The sequence below is a fragment of the Gymnodraco acuticeps genome, unplaced genomic scaffold (assembly GCF_902827175.1).
Source record: "Gymnodraco acuticeps unplaced genomic scaffold, fGymAcu1.1, whole genome shotgun sequence".
Classification (NCBI taxonomy): Eukaryota; Metazoa; Chordata; class Actinopteri; order Perciformes; family Bathydraconidae; genus Gymnodraco; species Gymnodraco acuticeps.
In genome coordinates, this window is record NW_022990186.1 from 251,095 (window position 1) to 261,179 (window position 10,085).

Below are 10,085 nucleotides of genomic sequence, written 5' to 3' on the forward strand. Positions count from 1 at the left end.
CCTGACTCCAGGTCAGTGCCAGCTGATGCCAGTCACACGCTGCCAACACTCCTCTTACTCCTGCTGCACACTTTTATTTATGGCACACTGTCAGCTGTGTTATTTTTGACAGGGACAGTAAAATGTGTCTCCTGCGCTCCGTCCCTTTTCTGCTCGTGTGTGTGTCTTTGAAAGAGCGCTTTGACACATTAGTGTGTCATGTGAGCTGCTGCCAGGAATAATACTCCACAGTCACAATAGATGTGAGTGCTGAAGGTCAGGAGAGGAGGAGGACATACTGAACACAATGTGAACATTGTCAGAGTCGGTTTTATTGGACACAGATCAGCCATATTATATTTATTGGAAGCTTAATATATTATATCAACTACTTCTACCAATGCTGTATGATCTTCCAATGACCTTACTCTATATTCACATGCTAAGGAATCTATGTAATGCTAGCAAGCATCCTCAAGGGGGCGCCATTCACCAACTGAAATTGGATTAAGAAGTTGAAGAGACTTGGATCATTATTTGATTTGAATAGCTTCAGTGTAGATGATGGCAGGAGGTCCCAGGCTCTATGACACACACTGACATAACAACAGCGCAAGTGACACACTGATGAACATACAACGCAGGAATAAGTAAACGATGTACATATGAAATAGAAAAGGTTTTTGTTAGTGAGGATACACATAGATTGATGTGAAATGAAAATGTGGTGAGAAATATAGAGATTTAGGAGTACATGTATTACTACAATTAAAGCGAAAACCAAATGATAAATACAAGCCTTAACAAAGATTCTTCATCATTTGACTTTCTGGGGAAGGGTAAAACATGAAGACAATGAACATGGAGAGCAGGAACACACATTTCAAAGAAAAAGACCAAATGACTTTCTCTGAGTCTACGCAGCCTGTTATCTCCAAAGGGCTTCAGCACTTTTTACAAGTGTCTATATTGTTAAAAACACTACAGAAACACCATGCGACACCAACGTATCAGTTTAAATAAAAAAACGTTGCATGAAAACCTGAAATACATTGCATCATTTCATAAATCTTTATACTGTGTGCGCCTTTAGATCCTCTCGGGGGAGTGAAGCTGATTGGCTGGTGAACCTGAGATCTCAGGGGACAGGACCTATGGCTCTTTAGGAGTCTTCCCAATCAAACGTTGAAAGGAAATGTTCTGCCCCATCTTTCTGTAGTGTCCTCTACATATGTTAGCGTACCAGATGTTAGCCCTTTGGTAAGAAATGAGATTCTGATGTGATTTCCCCATCACATCAGGTTTTGTTTGCGGTGAATGACTGTGATGCAATCTTAATTTCAGGCAGCAAAGGCAAAATAAAGGCCAGTAAAACAAAATAAACTGAAAATAAATGAATAAATACAATATAATAACATCAACATTATTGCTGAATGGATATTTCTGATTAAAGCTCATAATAAGGTCGAGAGTGACTTTTAAAATCTAAATGATTCTAACTTTAAGCCACTATCTGACTTTATTATAAATAACTATACTATCAGATATCCTAAAGACAACTCAACTGACAAAATACACCACTGTAGTGCAATTTATAACTTAACATTACAAAACAATAATATATTAATAACACAAAAGTCATATTATCTGAGGTGATTTATGGGCTGTGGAAAATATATTAGTGTTAAAAAACCGTTGGGATGATTATGGGATACACGGTGGTCATCTTGAATATGCGCTGTGCTACAATGAGAATCTTGAACACACATCATTTGTGTTTTATTTGGCCTGTTAGCTGGAGGGCCACAAACTAAAATCACAACATTGATACACTGAGTATCGAGATATAGCCTGACACCATGTTTTCATTGAAATGCTGCTAAGCTGTGATTGGTTGTAAGTGTTGCCTTTTTCTACCTCAGCCCTGCCCACTTCAAACCAATTATTAGACAACCAGCACACCACAATAAGCTTATATGATACAATAATAATAGCTTGGATTTATATAGCGCCTTTCATGAGACCCAAGGTCGCTTTACAATAGTACAATCTACTCTTAACATATCATTATGATGTAATGTATGCTAGACGGTATGAACATGTATATTCACACAGAAAATGTTGCCTCTGCGCCCTTTGGCTTTGTGAAAGTAGGCCAGCGTGGGCTCATTCTTTTAAACTGCTGCTGGTTTGGGGATGGAAGGGTGGGGAACAGGGACAGGATCAGAGGCGGATTTAGGATTGTAGGAGATCCGGGGCGTAGTCCAGGAGTCGTTGGGTTGGGGGGGTGCAGGGGTACAGTGCTATTTTTTATAAGTGGGGGGTGGACCGAACATCCTTTAGGGGGGTCGTCGCCTCCTCTCGGGGGGGTCCGGGGGCATGCTCCCCCGGGAAGATTTTTTTTAATATATTGAACTTGAAAGCATCAATCTGGTGCACTTTGAGAGCAAAATTAACCCTACCTTAATAACACCTTAAAGCGGACAAAAGGCACTGGAGAACACTCATTAACACCCTTTAATGAAGCAAACTAATGCCTTAACTCACTCAAATAGTCGTTTACTTATTAAGGTGAAATGAATGTGCGTAGAGTTTTAAAGGATGCGGATAGTCTCACCTTGATTCTGGCACATTGCTTATCGTTTTATAGATATATTCTCATCCACCATCTTTGTTTGTGACGTAAAGAGTGTAAGAGTCACGTTTCTGAATCGGACACTCTGAGTGGATGCAGTCACAGCCAATCGGAGTCTGATTCAGAGGGTTGCCTGTCAGTTCCGTTGTTATGTGTACTGAAACGAGAGCCGGTATAATTCCACGTGTGAAAACAAAATAAAAAATGGAATACATTATTTTAGTGTCTTAAAAGTAGACTGAGGTATGAAGGGTTAACGTTACATCTTAGGATAATTTTTAGTCATGTTCTGTATACATACTAACATAAGGGTATACTTAGTGTGGTTACTCCATGTTTACTAGCTATAACATTAACGTTACATCACTCTTTTTCACTTCTTACTCAGTCAGCCAGAGTGCAGATATCACCATTAGATTCACAAACCTGAAACATCATCAATTTCTTCACTGCTGGTGATGACATTGTTGTCAGCTGCTGATACTGCTGCTGCTGCTGCAGCTTGTGGCGCCGGCTGCTTCGATGACGATAACTTTCTAATATCCATAACTGTATAGGCTATTAGCTTAAAACTCTTCAGGCACTAGGAAGGATCACTTCTACTTCAGGGCAGGCTACGCAGTACGCAGGCTAATGTCCCACAGTGGCTGCCTCTCTGGTGGACTCCGGTACTGCACATTACTCCCGAGACGTTATAAAAAAAAAAAAAGTAAATTAAATTTTTTTAAATTTTTTTTAAGTGAAACATCCGGGGCTTTTCAGAAAACATCCGGGGCTTGAGCCCAAGTAGCCACCCCCTAGCGCCGCCACTGGACAGGATTAATGATCACAGCGCAAGAAATCTATTCAATGGATTCTTACATTCATACTGTTGGAACGAGTCCCAAATGTCCCAAACTTATAGCAGTTAAACAATAGTGCAGTAGTCGTATAAAAGCACATTTATGGAACCAATATTATATTAATAATAAATGCCTGGCTACACGGCTGCTCATCCATGTTCAGTCGGAGTGTGTGTGTTCATGTTGAAGCTCTGCACTGATGGAGCGTCGGGGGGGCCACGCCTCTCTTTGTCGTCTCCTCCGGCCCGTCCTCTCCATCGGTATTTTCCTCTACATCGGTATTTTCCTCTACATCCTTCCCCTTTGCCCCTGTTGCCCTGACAACAGACATACACCGAGGCGAGCGTTTCCTTGGAGACGGAACAGATGAGGGTTCCCCCCCCCCACCCTCTGACAGTACGCCTGGCAGCTCCACATATGAAGGGGAATCTGATGATAAATACAAACCGAAGGCTTCCCCCCTCAGCAGACATCAGGTCCAGCTGAGAGCTCTGGGATAATCCAGTATTGTAGTTTGACCCAATCGTCTCGAGAGTGTAACATTACCAGTATGACTGGGACCAGTTGAAAGGGACAAAATGACTGGAGATCAAGACATCAATGAGAATGATTTGATGTCTTAATTAAAGCCAATGTTGATCTGAGCTGTTCTGGCCAGCTCTCGCTCTTCCACAGTCACTTTGAAAGAGAATGATCTCCTTTGAAAGCCATTGGCTCTAACCAGGCTCTGTATAAATGTAGCACTGAATGGAAGAACTGTACTTAACCCAGGCTCTGCTGTACTTACAGTAGCCTACACAGTATACCCCTGACAGGTCATTATTAGACAAGATGGATTTGGAAAGGGTGGCGGTGCCTTCAGGGAATCCCTTCTTTTTTGTTCATTCCCACGTGTTCTGCCTACTTCACTCCTTATTTCCGATCTCCTCTTCTTCTCTCCTTTCCCTGTTTCCTTCTTTGTCCTGTTCTCACTCAGTTCCCTGCTTTCTTTCTTTCTTTTCAATATCCTCCTCCTCCTCCTCCTCCTCCTCCTCCTCCTCCTCCTCCTCCTCCTCCTCCTCCTCCTCCTCCTCCTCCTCCTCCTCCTCCTCCTCCTCCTCCTCCTCCTCCTCTAACAACATCAGGCCTGTTTGATCACCAGCAGCTATTACTGTTCCATCAAAAGCATCTCTATGGTTGCTATGGTTATTCCTATTCCATTACTATGGAAACGCAGTTTCGGAGGGCATGGAAGGAAGTGGCTCAGCAGGAGTCCAGGTGGAGACACACAGCACCGTTACTGTTGGTGTGAGAACTTTCTATCCGTTCACCACCTGGCAGGATGTGAACTGATAGATACATGTTGCGTTCTTCTGTACCTGCATATGCTGTTTTCAGTGCATACGTGCATGTTATCCAACGTATAGAAGAATGCAGTGCACTCTGAGCACCCGGATGGTGCACTCACAACGGTATAAGTTTAATGGGAAACGCTGAACACTTTTCACATCAACGATCTCCATCTTGGCTAACAGAGGGGCGAGGCCAGTTCTGGTGAATATATGGCCAAACAGTCATACAGTATTATGCTGGACAATTTAGTATTGATAATTTAATAGTGAACAATTCTATACTTTTTTACATTTTCTTTGTGTTCATGGGAAGAAATGGCTTATTCTGGTCAGCATTTAGAGAGCAGTTTATTGCCAGTGTTGTTGTTGATTAGGTACAGATGATCACCAATAGGTGTCAGTATTGCTACATGAACAGTGCGTTTGCAATGAGAGAGTGACATGAAGTCTTGCAAGAGTACGTAAGGAAATTCAAGTCTGTGTACGGAAATTGTAATAGTTTGCGCCGATCGGCGAATGTGGACGTGAATGTGACTTTCTGCTTTGTCCAGAAAACATATAAATGAATGTGTAGCACCGGAGTGAGCCTGTGTGACTTTCCTTCTGCACACTTACTGTCATTGTGAATAGGTTTGTAAATTGTACCCCTGTCATTATGTTGTATGTGTCCTTTTGTTTTCTGTTGTATTTCTGTTACATGTGTAACCAATGTGCGGCAGGTCTCCCTTGTAAAAGAGATCGTTGATCTCAATGGGATTTTTACCTGGATAAATAAAGGCTACAAATACAGCAATATACATATAGTTATACATTTATGTTATTGTACACTGTTTAATAAAGGTACCACTATACTGTTGTCTGGAGAAGCCAGTCTGGAACGATCTGGTAGGCCTACAGCTAACAGTAACATTGCAGGCTAGCTAGCTAGTAGCAGTGATTTTGCTTCTGGTGAGGGCTCAATAGCTTAGTGTGATTTGAGAACATGCTACCAGTAGAAATGCAATTGTTCACAGTGTACAATATGCAGTCTCTGGAAGAACCCAAATTAAGACATAACATTGTTTTGTGTCTGTAAATGCAACCTTGCAACCTCACTGTGAAGACCAAACTCAAGGGGCCTTATTCCTAACCCTCTTACTTGAAGTGCTACTTATCAATCTTGGTTTGGTGTGGGTTACCAAACTAAATTTCGCAAGGTAACTCATTTCTTTCTACCGAACCAAACCGTCGTCCTTGACTAGATGCAGCTTCAAAATGGGTGATGAAACGGTTGGGCAGGTCTTGTTCGGTAGAAAGAAAAAAGTTCCTACATAAATCTATTTTTTTCGGTGCTTTGAGCACAACAACTTGAGTGTCAAATGGTGCCATAGTCTGCGAGAGAATCAAATGAATCTAGATTCAGTGTTTCCCACAGAATTTGATTCTATTTGTGGGGGCACCGCAAAATGAATTTTGGGGTGAACTGTCCTTTTGATCACACCTAAGTTGAACAATTGGAACCTCATCATCTCAGAATGACTCAGTGCTGACTCTGCAGGGTTCTTATTTGAGACCCTCTAACAGATTGGCTCTGATTCACAGATACAGATATCCTTATCCTCTCCGTCTCCTTTATGTTCTCTGAGGTGGATCGATAGATCTGACCCTGCGTCATTGCTCCCAGATGCCAGGTTGGCAGAATGAGAGGCTGGTTCAGATGTTACATGGTCACACTATGGATCTGTCAGTTAGCACAATCAATCCCTCATCATTGCTTTTTATAGCCGGCGTCCTGTCCAGGTCATCAGCAGCCGATAGCCTCATGAAACCCTGCAGCTGGGTGTCATTCTCTGTGTCATTGGTGTGACTGCTATGTTGGTGATATACAGCACAGGAGTATACATTACGTTGCAGATTCATGAAGAGTTATCCAAAGAATTGTGCTGTTTGGTAAAATTGGTAAATCAAAGGGAATACAGTAATGTAAATAACACTTTGTTTATTTTCCATGGGTCTATGAAAAACATTCACAAAAAAATAGCTACTAGCTCCAGCGAGTAGCTAAAGTAGCTAAGTGCCACATATTTTTCGCTGGAGTTGGTGGAGAGTAAATACTGCACTTTCATTATTTTAACACGCTAGCATATAAAAGTTTAACATTTATGTTACAATGGTCACCATCTCACCAAACAGTAAAACATTACCAAATGGATTACCAAATGGATCCAACATATCTGAAGACAATCTGGCAAATGAACACTATGAAGGGCCAAATTACATATTTGTTACATTGATATTTAAACTTATTCATAGCCAACTTTTCTGTTTGTATTTAGTTTTCACACCCTCTTAATTGTAAGCTGAGGCTAATGTGGGCATAGCAGGTTGCTTGTGGAGCAGGAGTGAAGAGGATTTGGTTGTGGGGCACATTTCTTTTGCACAGAAGGCTCACCTGCGGCCTGTGAAGAAGGGTTCTGCTGTGGCTCCATTCAGTCTGGAGAGGAGTGGTCTCAGTGGGCTCTCTGACCTGTGGAGGCTCAGACTCAGTCTCATGACCCAGGATCTGTTTTTTTGTTAATGTTACATCACATTCTAGCCGCCTGAAACATGTATACAGGTTATCTAAAGATAGTAGGTTATGGTTTCCTCTTAATGGCCGCAAAACCCAAAAACCTCCCTCCATTTCATTTCCCCCTTTATTCACCCCTCTCTTAATACCCCCCCACCTCTTTTCGTTCATAAAATATTCAGAGAGCCTGGCACTTGGCCAGATGCCCACCCCCTCCCCCCCCCCTCTTTTTTATCTTCTGCCAGGCAGCAGCTCACAGGCACGTGGCTCTCTGAGGGTACGGGGGGGGGGGGGGGGGGGGGGGTAGAGCAGGTTGGGGTTTGAAATGCAGAACAGAGATGTTCCTAATGTGTGCTGCTTTGAATGATCATGCTTATTGTGTAGTTACCGGCCCCTTCTCAGTCCATCCTTCACCAACTGTAAACCTTTCACTAAGAGGTAAACTCCTTCAAGACATCACACAATCAAAGTGAATGACCACATATGCAATGTGTGGGAGTCATGAAAGTGGTAACTTGTATTGTAGATTTAATTAGGTGTTCATTTTTCAAAAGGCGTCAGACAGAGGCAGCCAGGCCCGAGCTCAGCCGCTCAGAGACCTTTGGGTCCTGAAGTCGCTACACAATGATTATGTTCCTTGAATCCTTACTTACATGCACAAACAGAGCTAAACTGACCTTTAACAATAGGGTACAACATGTTGCTCCTTCATCCTCACTGCGACCAGCATCAAACTGCAAGGTCCATATATGTTCAGTTTGGATTACACAGATCCAGCCAAACAATGCAGTTATAAAAGCCTGGATTACGTTCAACGGCAATTATTGCATCAAAATTAGCAAAAAAAAATTGTTGTTGTAATAATGATCGTTTTTTTCATTGTTTATACAAATGATGGATAAATGAAGCAGTGTGGCTTGGGCCAGAGTGTCCTTGTAGGAGCCACAATGCTTATTTAGCCTGGGTTTATTGTTTTATTACTATCAATTCACTTTTGTAATTGACCACCTCCGGTAATTGTCACCTTTTTGTGGTGTATGGTATTTAGGGCACCTGTTGTGTTGAGGGGGAAAAAGAGGTAGATGTTTTGTTGACTGTATGGTCCTACCTCGGTTATTGATGGTTTATTTTCTTCTCGAAACATTGTGAATCTTAACTTCACAGACTTTATTTTAGAACACGTCACAGCAGTTAGCCAAATGTAGCTTCTACGCTGCCTGATTTATGAATTTGTAGCTTAGTCATTATAGTTGAATAAGACAAAACGCTCACATTAAATGTTGAAATCAGATATAAATCCAGATCTCATGATAATTAATATACACTTTATCTATACAGCTCTCAAACCAAATGCTACAAAGTGTTTCACGAGGCAAAGTTAGGAATAATGTCCGACGCTCTGTCTGTTAACCTTCTCTCCCTCTAACCTCCTTAGCAACGGTCATTATTTTTTCTATTCAATTAATACCGTGAGACCAGTCGTCGGTTTATTTAGCATGTGGCCGTGTTATAAACGGGATAGTCTGCACATTATCCCTTACTTAACAACCTCCTAAATGTCCAAAGTGACCAATCAGAATATAGTATTCAACTAAGCCGTGTTATAAAAACAAGACATACAGTATGAAGTGACCTAACTCACGTCATTGTCTTGGTGTATATTGTACGTATGATCACTCAGTTGCCTTTCATTATGTGAAGCACCCCCCCCTCCCTGCAGTATATTGGGACTAGATTTGGTACCGTTTTGGACCCGCAGAATTGTCCAATTGAAGTGTAACTCCTTGTGAGACTGGACGATGTCAAACTGTGGATTACTAGTGTGTGAGGCCCCTCTTGCCCTCTGCGTAATCCCCACTTGTGGCATAATCATGGTCCGTCCTGAAGGATAATCCCCTGTTCTAGAAGAATGCTCCCTTACTGAAAGAGAGGAGCTGAAGCCAGAGACTGGGTCTCACCTTTTTCCTCTTTTCTTTTTCCATGGTTGTTTCTTTTATCATTACTGTTTGATTGGAACATTTATTTTCTACTTGATTTGACTTTAATGTCTGTTTCTCTTCCCCCTTTTCCCACCAGAGCAGTTTGGTGGCCCCGAATATTTAACCACAATCATAAGAACTGGCTTTTAAACAATCAAAAATGTGAACACTTTTAACTGTATCAAGGTATGATGATATGTCATCTGTTTGTTTGTTCCTCTCTATTGGTGTACTGATGTTTATTTATTGGTGTACTGATGTTTATTTATTGGTGTACTGATGTTGTCTGCTGTACTCTATTTCATTATGTTTTTATTTTCTAGTCTTGTTGTGGTCATTTAACATCTTGCCAAGGACAACAGTTGAACATTAGCCTGCTGGCTAATACTGGCTCATTTACAGCAATGTGAATTAATGTGCACTGTCCTTTAAATAAACAAACAAACAAACAAACAATTGCCATCGCCTAGGCTACAATGTAGATTGCAGGCTTCCTCTTGTTCCCCTTCCTTGGAAACAACACACAAATGATTATGGTGCTTTAAAACAAATACAGAATTGAGATGAGTTATACAGAAAGAACTCTATTCAAGCACACTTTAGACATCGCCTCATTGAATCAGTATTGCTCAAATGAACGACACTGAGAATGACTGAAGACGTTCCACACACAGGCCTAAAGCCTGAAGCCTGAGCATCAGCACTAGCAGCATCTGGCAACATCCCTTAACTGAATGATCACACCACCAATGCAGATTAACACTAAAGTAA